This window comes from Salvia splendens, chromosome 14, assembly GCF_004379255.2.
Source record: "Salvia splendens isolate huo1 chromosome 14, SspV2, whole genome shotgun sequence".
Classification (NCBI taxonomy): domain Eukaryota; kingdom Viridiplantae; phylum Streptophyta; class Magnoliopsida; order Lamiales; family Lamiaceae; genus Salvia; species Salvia splendens.
In genome coordinates this window covers 9,539,995-9,552,055 of record NC_056045.1, presented here as the reverse complement: position 1 = coordinate 9,552,055, position 12,061 = coordinate 9,539,995, and the positions used below count along the sequence as shown (strand labels likewise).

Genomic DNA, 12,061 nt, shown 5'->3' with positions numbered 1-12,061 from the left:
GCGCTCCACCGTTGAATACGCTTCGAAGCGTTTGGGAGCCACTAAATAAGGTAAGAAACAGCTCCTTAAACTCATCCTAGACTGGGTTGAGCAGCACCAGCTGCACAAGAGGGCCCAATCTCCTTCCCTTCCCATCTACAGTCCTCATCCAAACACAACCCAATGGATTGTCAATGGAATCCCGTGCCAGCATCCTCAGGTAATGGAGCATGCTCCGTCGTGGTCGCTCTCGCAGAGTTTGTACGGTACTTCCTATGCGATGCACGGTTCAAATGGGGAGAGGGCGATGAGATTCGACTCTTCTGCAACTAGAGAGGCCAGGAAGAATAGAATGGCGCGACAACGGCCCTCCTTGTATTCGCACCATAGCCGTCACTCGAATCAACAGCAAAACCGACTGAATGATCCTCGCCTGGGTGATGACGGCGGTGCTTCTCCGAGGGATTTGGGGTACTGGTCTCTGGGTGCCTCTTCCCCGATGTTCGCAGCAGAGCGACCTAATTCCGACATGCAACTGCAACGGCAGGCGGCGGCGGCTGCTGTTTATGATAGGCAGCAACAGCAGGTTGGTTGATTTTGTATGTTAGATTTTTGCATGATTGAGTTAGAATTAATATTTTTTTTTGTGTGTGAATAGGGTTGGAAGACTGAAAAGAACTTGGAAGTTTTTGCTGCAGAAAGTGTTGAAGCAAAGTGATGTTGGCAACTTGGGAAGAATTGTGTTGCCAAAAGTAAGTATACTTGTGCCTTCTTTGTTTTGTTTCATAAAATTTAATACTCTCTCCGGTCCCCTTTAAATATCTCATATTTTCTTATTTGGACGGTCCCAATAAATGTCTTATTTCACTTTTACTACTATTAGTAAATGAACCTCATATTCCACTAACTTTTTCCATCCACTTTCATTTACGAAGTCAAACAATTTCTTAAAACTAGCATGTGGTGCATTTAATGGGGACCGGAGGGAGTATGTATTTGGGTTGAATTCTTGATTCTTGGAAATTAAACAAAATTGCAATGGGGTGCCAGAAAGAGGCTGAAAGCCATCTCCCAGAACTGGAAACAAGAGATGGGATTTCCATTGCCATGGAAGATATTGGAACTTCTCGTGTTTGGAATATGCGTTATAGGTATAATTTTGAATTGAATTGGATATTAGAATTACACCTTTCTATAATTTCCATTCAGATTATATGATTTTGGAGGTTTCAGGTTTTGGCCTAATAACAAAAGCAGAATGTACCTTCTTGAGAACACAGGTAAGGTAACGAGGAGTACATCAATCCGACCATATTCTTACTACCAGGAAATTAATGATTTACCAAATCTTATGATTTTAATCATGCTTAGGGGATTATGTGAGGGTCAATGAAGGAGATTTCATTGTCATCTACTCGGATATCAAATGTGGCAAATATGTGAGTTACAACTTTGCCCTTGTAGTTGATCTTTTCTCGGCGTCCTATTTATTCTAATGCTGGCATGATACAGATGATAAGAGGAGTGAAAATGCGACAGCCGGTTGGAAAATTGGAGGCCAAGAAGCCGGCAAGGAGACACATACGGAGCTTATCCTCGCTTGCCGGTAACAGCTCCTCACTTGCACCTATCAGACAAGCTGTAAGATGAAATTGGAACAGGAATTGGGCATGAATTGTGATGTAGTATGATATTATTGGCTTCAATTAACTTCGTCTTGACTGGCAAAATCATCATGGTTTTAGAACCAAAACTGTGTTATGCATAGTCATGTAGTTGGGAAACGATTGCGGTACTTAAATATTTGGGTTCAAACTCTTGTATGCAGTTTGTATTGCTGTTAATTAGTATCCCTGTGTAACGCCCCGTTTTTCTAAACCTAATTTTTTTTTGAACCACAAAGTACTTGCATTTAATGCGATTAATTTTGTGAGGGCCCGTGAATTAATTGTTGAGTTGAATTTGTCGCTGGACTAGAAATTGTGAAATAAATTACTACGTGAAGTTAAAATAATTCCTTTCCGTGAGGAATAAATATATTGGACTCAATTCGCGAGCTAGATCGAATAAATGGGATAAATAATCCAGTCCGTGATAAATAAATTGTGGGCTGCACAATTTAAAATAAAATACAATGGGCTGTGAATTAAACTAATCTAATTAAATATTTTCCCTGTTGATTTGGTCCTCAATCAACACTAATTAAATTTTTTTCTTAAAGATTCTGTAAAGATTATCCTCCTCCGTGATGAGATTATCCTCCTCCGTAATCTGCAAATAAATTCCAAACAAATCCAAATTAATCAAAAATATATATAAAAAAATATGAGGAATTTGAATCCTCCCCCTCAACCCACGTTAAAAAAAACGTTCTCTCTCTCCCCTAAATCTCTCTCACATCTAAACCATCCCTCCCTCTATATTATTTCCTTCCCAAAACCGTTCTCTCCTATCTCTGCCATCAAGAAGACAAGACTTTTCCTCTCAACTTTAATTCAAGGTAATTCTGCAGAAATTTCCCTCGATTTTGCACGTTTCTTTTGGAAATCAACTCATTCAATTTTCTTCCGGCAGAAACCGTGAACCAAACTCGAAAAGACGGAGCTATCGGTTGTTTTCTCAAGCTCTGTTCAAGGTATACTCCCTCCCAATTCCAATTCCTACTGGAGCATACCATACAATTAGAACTCAAATACTGCTAGAACACATCAATTAGGCATCGAACCAAACTGAAAGAAACTGAAACCAACATCAAGCGAACTTTATAATCGAATACCGCGAGGATTAATCGGAAAATACGAAAGGAATATAACTTTGTAATAGACTCATCTTTCGGGGTAATCGGGACTGGTGAGGGGCTGTTCCGAATCAGGGAAATAATCGATCCGAGAAGCAAGTCAAAAGACGAACTTCATCCTGTTTCGGAGCTGTTCGGGGACCGTTCGAGCATTGTCAGCAACCGGACAGCGACAATACGGAGCAGCGACAGCAGGCGCCTGACTCAACGCTGCTGCTCGGCTGCGGTGACTCCACGGCGGCGAACCAGCGCTACCGCCGATGGTACAGCGGCGTGCGACGGAGGGGCGAACAGACACGGCGACGACAGCAGCGGCTGAACGCCGACCATTCCTCTCGCTGCAGCGACGGAGGCTGGCGAAGGCTGACCCGGCGACTACACCGTGATAGCAACATCGTTTCTTCCCGGTGAGCAGTGGTCGGCGGCGTGGAGTGAATCGGGAAGGCGACGGGAATTTGGGAGAAACTCTCTAATTTTGGGACTGAATTAAATGAAGGAGAATGGATGGGAAAGACGATGGTGAGAAATAATTTTTGGGCTACCTTTTTGGTTTGGGCCTCACAAATTGAAATGAAGAAATAATTGGGCTAAGTAAATAATTATCTTTGGGCCTTATAATTAAATGGGGGGATTTATTTAAAGTTTGGGCCCTCTTTTATTTTTATTTGGGGCCTCTTAATTAAATTGGAGATATAAGGTAGGGAATTAATTAAATTTTGGGCCGACAATTAATCGTGACGAATATTTAATTAATCTCCGGAATAATTTAAAGAGTGAATAATTTTATCGTATGTCGGAAATAATTAATTTGAAGAGAAATAATTGCGGGAATTTAGTTACTCTCTTAAATAAATATTGAGATTAATTTCTACATTTTGGAGGGAAGTACGAGGAGCCAACGGAGGGATTATGGGCACAAGCGGCCGCCGAATAATAAAAAAAATATGCGAAAATCGAGAAACGAGATAAAAGACTTTACTTAGGATGCATGCATTTTTATTTATTTATTTGAAGAGTGTGTTGATATATATATAATCTAAATGTTAAAGGTGAATCATTGCAAGTGAATCGTGATACCAAAGGGAAGAGAGTACTTGAGATTTAAGCAGTCGAGGTGGGCTTTCTTTTACTAAACTCCTTTACGTTTTCAAAAGTATGATTATGGTGTAATAAGGGTGGTTTAAACTGTTATGTCATGCCATGTTTGTTTTGATGATGAGATTGTTGCCTGATGCCTAGTTTGTGAGTTCGCTCCATTAGGCTATAGGGCTATGTTGTGATTGTTGCCTGATATACCAACCAGAAGTGTAGACATGACCAATAGAACGAGGCGATGAATATTTCGCATTTACGAACCGCTTGTAATGAGCTAGAAATTGAATGTCGTGTTATGTACATATTTGAGAGGAGGAAAAAAATGTTAAGAAAATTTTAGGCACATGGGCCTGATCGTCTGGTACGGTGTAAAGATCTAGGTGAAAATAGTTGATCGATCGATACGGCAAGTGTAGACATGACCAATAGAACGAGGATGATGAATAAAACTAAGTGAGCAGCGAGGAATGGAGTATTTAAAGATCACTGCTACAATACGGCAATTGTCGAGAAAATAGAGTATGTTAACAATGTGACACCATCAACAAAGAGAGAAACGTTCGAGTCAAGATATGTCGAGTAGGAAAGGAATTGAAAGAAAGAACGCATTGTATCCCCACCACCTCCTCAACCAAAGTAGAGAATTAGGAACATTATTATAAGAATTTTCGCAGGAAAATGGAGGGAATGTTGGAAGAAGTTTTCAGTGATATGTTCACATCTTGATGAAGTAGACCGAAAGTGAAAATGGCAAAATAAGTTTGTCTCTATTATAGACATGAGATTAGGACCGTTAAAATGAAAGTCATGTTGGATTACCTTTCCTAACAGATAGACAGTCGTATATTACAATTGACTTGGAACCATGATCAACCCTAAATATCTAGGACATCATACAAAATGATGACTAAGGAGTTGGAAGAACTCAAGATGCAACTGCAAGAACTGTAAAAACCTGGATTTCATCAAATTCAGTGTGCCACCTCGGGGTGCACCAAAGCTATTTTTGAAGAATGACGGAACGCTGAGAATGTGCATAAAATATCGAGAGCGGAACGAGATGACACTTTACAACATGTTTCCGCTAACGGGAATAGATGATTGGTTTGTTCAGCTTCGAGGAGTCGGTGTCTTTGTGAAAATGGAATTGACATCTGAATACCATCAATTGGAGTCCGACAAGATGTATCCAAGACGGCTTTCCGAACTAGATATGGTCATTATGAGTTTATAGTAATGCCTTTTGGACTAACTAATGCCCCGGCTGTGTTCACAGACCTTATGAATCGTGTGTTCCAGCCATACTTGGACAAGTTCGTTCTAATTTTCATAGACGATGTCCTTATCTACTCAAAGAACGAGGAGGAACATAAAGAACATTTGAGGGCTACCTTGGAGACGTTAAGGGCCGAGAAACTCTACGCCAAGTTCAGTAAGTGTGAGTTTTGGCTCAAAGAAGTGAATTTCCCTGGGCACATAGTGAGCACAGATGGAAATTGAGTAGACCCCGAAAAGGTGAAAGCTGTACAGAAATGGAAAACACCAACCACACCTAACGAAATTCGGAGTTTCCTAGGACTGGCAGAATATTATCGGAGATTCATCGAGGGATTTTTTTTAAGATAGCAAGGCCAATGACTCAACAACTCAAGAAGGGGTAAAAGTCAATTGGACCCCGGAGTGAGAGGCAAGTTTTCAACTGTTGAAGGAAAAGCCAACTAGTGCACCGATTCTAGCTGTGCCAGAGCCTAGAGCGAACTACGTGGTATACACTGACGCTTCGAATGAGGGACTTAGATGTGTGTTGATACAGAACAACAAAGTGATTGCTTATGCATCACGACAATTGAGGCCACACGAGTTGAACTATCTAACCCACGACTTGGAGCTAGCAGCGGTAGTACACGCCTTAGAGTTGGAGACATCATCTCTACGGAGTTCGATGTGAGATCTTTACGGACCACAAAAGCCTGAAGTATCTCTTCGAGCAGAAAGATTTGAACATGCGGCAGCGAAGATGGCTTGAATTGGTGAAGGACTACGATTGTGGCATCAACTACCACTCCGGAAAAGCAAATGTAGTGGCAGATGCGTTGAACGGGAAGGACCATTCCCAACTGGCCACTTTTCTCACCAAAGAAGAAAGCCTGATTCGCGAGTTCAGCAAGATGCGTTTGGAAGTGGTGAGGGCACCTGAAACAGTGGAAGCACGAATCGTCACTTTAGCTATTGAACCTGATCTAAGGTTGAGAATTAATGAAGCAAAACGGATGGATGCGAAATTGGAGGAAATTCGTGTAGAAGTGCGAACCGGCGAATCTATGAATATTAGTGAAAAGTGTGACAATGCCCTTACTTTCGAAGGAAGACTATGCATGTCGGATAACGAGGAACTCAAAAACGAGGTTATGAGTGAAGCGCATGAGACTCCTTATACCGCCCATCCAGGAAATACGGAAATGTATCAAGACCTGAAGAAGTCCTTTTGGTGGAATGGTATGAAGAGGGACACAACGTCATTCGTCGAGAGATATTTAGTCTGCCAGCAAGTGAAGACTCTACATCAACGACCGTATGGAAAGTTACAACCGCTAGAGATTCCTAAGTGGAAATGGGAGCACAGCGCCATGGATTTCGTGACGGGATTGCCGAGGACTCTGAGAGGGAACACCGCTATTTGGGTAATTATAGATCGACTTATCAAGAGTGCGCATTTCATACCGATTCTCATAAGCTATGATCAAACGAACTGGTTCAAATTTACATAAAGAAGATAGTTCGATTGCATGGAGTCCCAGTGACTATCACGTCCGACCGTGACCCAAAATTCACCTCAAGATTATGGATAAGTCTACAGAAAGAGCTTGAAACCAAATTGAACTTCAACACAACGTTCGACGCGCAAACCGATGGACAGTCCGAAAGAACGATCAAAACTCTCGAAGATATGCTGAGAGCCGTAGTACTCGACCGAGGAGGAAGTTGGGAGGCAGCACTACCACCGATTGAGTTCGCCTACAACAACAGTTTTCCGGCAACGATAAACATGGAGTCGTATGAGGCATTATACGGGAGAAAGTATAGATCACCGCTCTACTGGGACGAAGTTGGCGCGAGAAGAATACTTGGACCCGATACAGTTGAAGAAATGGTGGGAATCGTTCGGCAAATTCGAGAAAGGATAAAAGAAGCTCAAGACAGATAGAAATCATACGCGGATGTTCGACGAACCGACTTACAATTCCAAGCTGGCGATAAAGTTTGTCCTGAAAGTATCTCCGTCAAAAGGGATAACACGATTTGGCGTCAAGGGCAAATTGAAGCCGCGATTTTTTGGGCCTTATGAATTTCTTGAAGGAGTGGGTCTCGTCGCATATCGGTTGGCGCTACCACCATACCTTGGAAATGTGCACAACGTTTTTCATGTGTTACAATTACGAAAATACGTGTTCGACTCGAAGCACGTGATCCGTTTCGAAGAAGTCGCCTTGAATCCAGATTTGAGCCTCGAGGAGAGACCTCAATCTATTTTGGACCGAAAGATCCAGAATGTGAGAAATAAACATGTTGCTTGTGTAAAAGTACTTTGGGAAAATCATGGGCATGAAGAAGCCACATGGGAGAATAAGGACAAGATGATGGAATTGTACCCAGAACTCTTCACTTGAGGGTAGCAAATTTCGGGACGAAATTTCTGTTAAGGTTGGTAGGATGTAACGCCCCGTTTTTCTAAACCTAATTTTTTTTTGAACCACAAAGTACTTGCATTTAATGCGATTAATTTTGTGAGGGCCCGTGAATTAATTGTTGAGTGGAATTTGTCGCTGGACTAGAAATTGTGAAATAAATTACTACGTGAAGTTAAAATAATTCCTTTCCATGAGGAATAAATATATTGGACTCAATTCGCGAGCTAGATCGAATAAATGGGATAAATAATCCAGTCCGTGATAAATAAATTATGGGCTGCACAATTTAAAATAAAATACAATGGGCTGTGAATTAAACTAATCTAATTAAATATTTTCCCTGTTGATTTGGTCCTCAATCAACACTAATTAAATTTTTTTCTTAAAGATTCTGTAAAGATTATCCTCCTCCGTGATGAGATTATCCTCCTCCGTAATCTGCAAATAAATACCAAACAAATCCAAATTAATCAAAAATATATATAAAAAAATATGAGGAATTTGAATCCTCCCCCTCAACCCACGTTAAAAAAAACGTTCTCTCTCTCCCCAAAATCTCTCTCACATCTAAACCATCTCTCCCTCTATATTATTTCCTTCCCAAAACCGTTCTCTCCTATCTCTGCCATCAAGAAGACAAGACTTTTCCTCTCAACGTTAATTCAAGGTAATTCTGCAGAAATTTCCCTCGATTTTGCACGTTTCTTTTGGAAATCAACTCATTCAATTTTCTTCCGGCAGAAACCGTGAACCAAACTCGAAAAGACGGAGCTATCGGTTGTTTTCTCAAGCTCTGTTCAAGGTATACTCCCTCCCAATTCCAATTCCTACTGGAGCATACCATACAATTAGAACTCAAATACTGCTAGAACACATCAATTAGGCATCGAACCAAACTGAAAGAAACTGAAACCAACATCAAGCGAACTTTATAATCGAATACCGCGAGGATTAATCGGAAAATACGAAAGGAATATAACTTTGTAATAGACTCATCTTTTGGGGTAATCGGGACTGGTGAGGGGCTGTTCCGAATCAGGGAAATAATCGATCCGAGAAGCAAGTCAAAAGACGAACTTCATCCTGTTTCGGAGCTGTTCGGGGACCGTTCGAGCATTGTCAGCAACCGGACAGCGACAATACGGAGCAGCGACAGCAGGCGCCTGACTCAACGCTGCTGCTCGGCTGCGGTGACTCCACGGCGGCGAACCAGCGCTACCGCCGATGGTACAGCGGCGTGCGACGGAGGGGCGAACAGACACGGCGACGACAGCAGCGGCTGAACGCCGACCATTCCTCTCGCTGGAGCGACGGAGGCTGGCGAAGGCTGACCCGGCGACTACACCGTGATAGCAACATCATTTCTTTCCGGTGAGCAGTGGTCGGCGGCGTGGAGTGAATCGGGAAGGCGACGGGAATTTGGGAGAAACTCTCTAATTTTGGGACTGAATTAAATGAAGGAGAAGGGATGGGAAAGACGATGGTGAGAAATAATTTTTGGGCTACCTTTTTGGTTTGGACCTCACAAATTGAAATGAAGAAATAATTGGGCTAAGTAAATAATTATCTTTGGGCCTTATAATTAAATGGGGGGATTTATTTAAAGTTTGGGCCCTCTTTTATTTTTATTTGGGGCCTCTTAATTAAATTGGAGATATAAGGTAGGGAATTAATTAAATTTTGGGCCGACAATTAATCGTGACGAATATTTAATTAATCTCCGGAATAATTTAAAGAGTGAATAATTTTATCTTATGTCGGAAATAATTAATTTGAAGAGAAATAATTGCGGGAATTTAGTTACTCTCTTAAATAAATATTGAGATTAATTTCTACATTTTGGAGGGAAGTACGAGGAGCCAACGGAGGGATTATGGGCACAAGCGGCAGCCGAATAATAAAAAAAATATGCGAAAATCGAGAAACGAGATAAAAGACTTTACTTAGGATGCATGCATTTTTATTTATTTATTTTGAAGAGTGTGTTGATATATATATAATCTAAATGTTAAAGGTGAATCATTGCAAGTGAATCGTGATACCAAAGGGAAGAGAGTACTTGAGATTTAAGCAGTCGAGGTGGGCTTTCTTTTACTAAACTCCTTTACGTTTTCAAAAGTATGATTATGGTGTAATAAGGGTGGTTTAAACTGTTATGTCATGCCATATTTGTTTTGATGATGAGATTGTTGCCTGATGCCTAGTTTGTGAGTTCGCTCCATTAGGCTATAGGGCTATGTTGTGATTGTTGCCTGATGCCTAGTTTGTGAGTTCGCTCCATTAGGCTATAGGGCTATGTTAAACGAATTCGGGTCTGAGTAGGGCCGCAGACCCTATCAGGCTAGTGTACACAGGTGGGATCGTGAGCCGTCCTTGCTAGTCGGCCGGTATCGTGGGCGAATAGTGTGGCCACACTTTCGTCGCACCATGGAAAGAGGATGTGATTGAATGATTGATGAGAAAGTGGGGAGATTGTTTTGACTGACCAGTCTATGAAATTGTTTTGTGATACTCGATGATATCTATTTTCTAAATGTAAAACTCGAGTTCACTATGGTATGGATGACATAACTTTCATCAAATGTTTTCGGCATAAGCCCACTGAGTATATTAAGTACTCAGCTCTGCATGTATTTTCCCTATGTGCAGATTGAGCGGCGACGAGCAGTTGGTGGTGTTGAGCAATTTAAAATTGAAGCATGGTTTGGTTAGTTGTGAACTACGAGTGTCGTTGTGTCTCCACACATGACGTCACTCTTTCTCTTGAACGCTTCCGCTGAGACATTGTTTTTATTCATCAACCTTTTAGCTTTGAACCTAATTATTTGGATAATGTCAACCCCTTGACCCCTTTATTAAATATTAGTTATTGGTCAAACTCTTTATTAACCCTAGTTTCCTTCGTCTGTTTATTAAGTTCTTTTAATCACGATCGCCCGTATTTTATAACCCTAAAGGGCGGTCGTGACACCCTGTGTCAGTAAGTTGACTGTTATGAGAAGATATATATGTTCTGAATTCTTACATTCTGTTTTTCCAACAGAGGATGTTGTATGATTAGTGCCTGTTCGGGCACTATAAAGGCCTGAATAGAAGCTTGGATATAGTTAGTATTCCCTCCATACCACTTAATATAGTCCGTTTTTCTTTTTGGATTTTTAGTTTATCCCATATAAGATTGACATGTTTTTAAATTGAGAATAATAATGCAATTTTCTCTCACCAATTGTTACATTCAACCACTTTATTCTCTCTAATTAAAATATTCTACTCTTTTGTTTGCAAAATGTTGTCCACATTTGACTCGTTACGAGTTTTAAAAAATGTGAAAAAAGTGAGTGCAAAAATTTAGTGGAATGTGAGTTCCACATTTATATAGTTTTTTAGTAATAGAATGTAAGAGTAATGAGTTAGTGGAAAGTGAGCTTCATCTATCAAAAGTGAAAAAAAAGAAGCAAAGTGGACAACATTTCGTGCACGGACCAAAATGGCAAAAGTGGATAACATTTCGCACACAGAGGGAGTACTCTTTTTCTCTCTTCATTAAATACTTATACTCATTTTTTCTTTCTTCAGTTAAACACACTAGTCAACGATAGTCTAATTCTCCCATAATTTAAGGCAATCCACAATCCTTCCCTTTAATTTCATTTCTTCACTTAATTAATCATGGGCTACACATCAATCTTTACTCCATCTCTTACTCAAGAGATAACACCCACAACCCTCCCTCTCTTTCTTAACTATTTGTCACACCTCAACCTCTTTGACGTATGCATTTATAATAAACAAATACCACTTAAAGTAAGGTAATTACATAGGAATAACAAGACCACCCATGTACTATAACTATACAAAAGAGAACATTTATAAGATGCATATTTTAAAGCATTTTGGATTGTGGTGGGACCCTCTCACTACTACTCTATATGTTAAGCATTTATGTACATGCAAAATGATGAGGAAAAGGTTGTCAAAATGCGTCAGTTGCCGACCATGATAATACGTGGAGTTTGTATAACTCACGTTAGCCAAAAATAGTATTCCATATATCCCGTTAAAAATGAAATGTTTTCCTTTTTTGGATTTCCCATTAAAAACGAAATAATTCCTAAAATAAAAACAACACCATCTATATTTTTTCATCTCTATTACTTTATTCTCTTCTTATTTAGTCATAAAACAACACTACATAAAATTCTATGTAGAAAAACAAATGTTTCATTTCTAATGGGATGGAGGGAGTAATACCTTTTGAAATGATATAGATTTTAACATATAATTGGTAAAGTAAATTGAGGATGAAAGAGAAAATGAAGTGACAATAATGTTAATGAATTGTAACATTCGTATTATTAATAATGTTTATTTATATTATTAAGAGTGTTTATTTAAGTTGTACTCCTATTAGTTGACAGTGAGATTCACAACATATTATATTGTTAATTGTTAGTATGATATAAGATGTAAATTAAATAATGTGTAGTGTATTATGTTGTTT

The 12,061-nt window shown here is 39.9% G+C and overlaps 1 long non-coding RNA gene and 1 pseudogene across 1 annotated transcript; both read left to right on the top strand.

The window, feature by feature from the left end:
• Positions 1-202: 202 nt before the first annotated feature.
• Positions 203-1,629, top strand: LOC121764152 (annotated as a pseudogene).
• A 449-nt stretch (positions 1,630-2,078) lies between these two features.
• Positions 2,079-10,261, top strand: LOC121763982. The gene is made up of 5 exons (XR_006042535.1): positions 2,079-2,479; positions 2,554-2,614; positions 3,826-3,890; positions 9,575-9,639; positions 10,210-10,261. It is a non-coding gene; the product is annotated as an uncharacterized LOC121763982 (long non-coding RNA).
• The last annotated feature ends 1,800 nt before the right edge of the window (positions 10,262-12,061 follow it).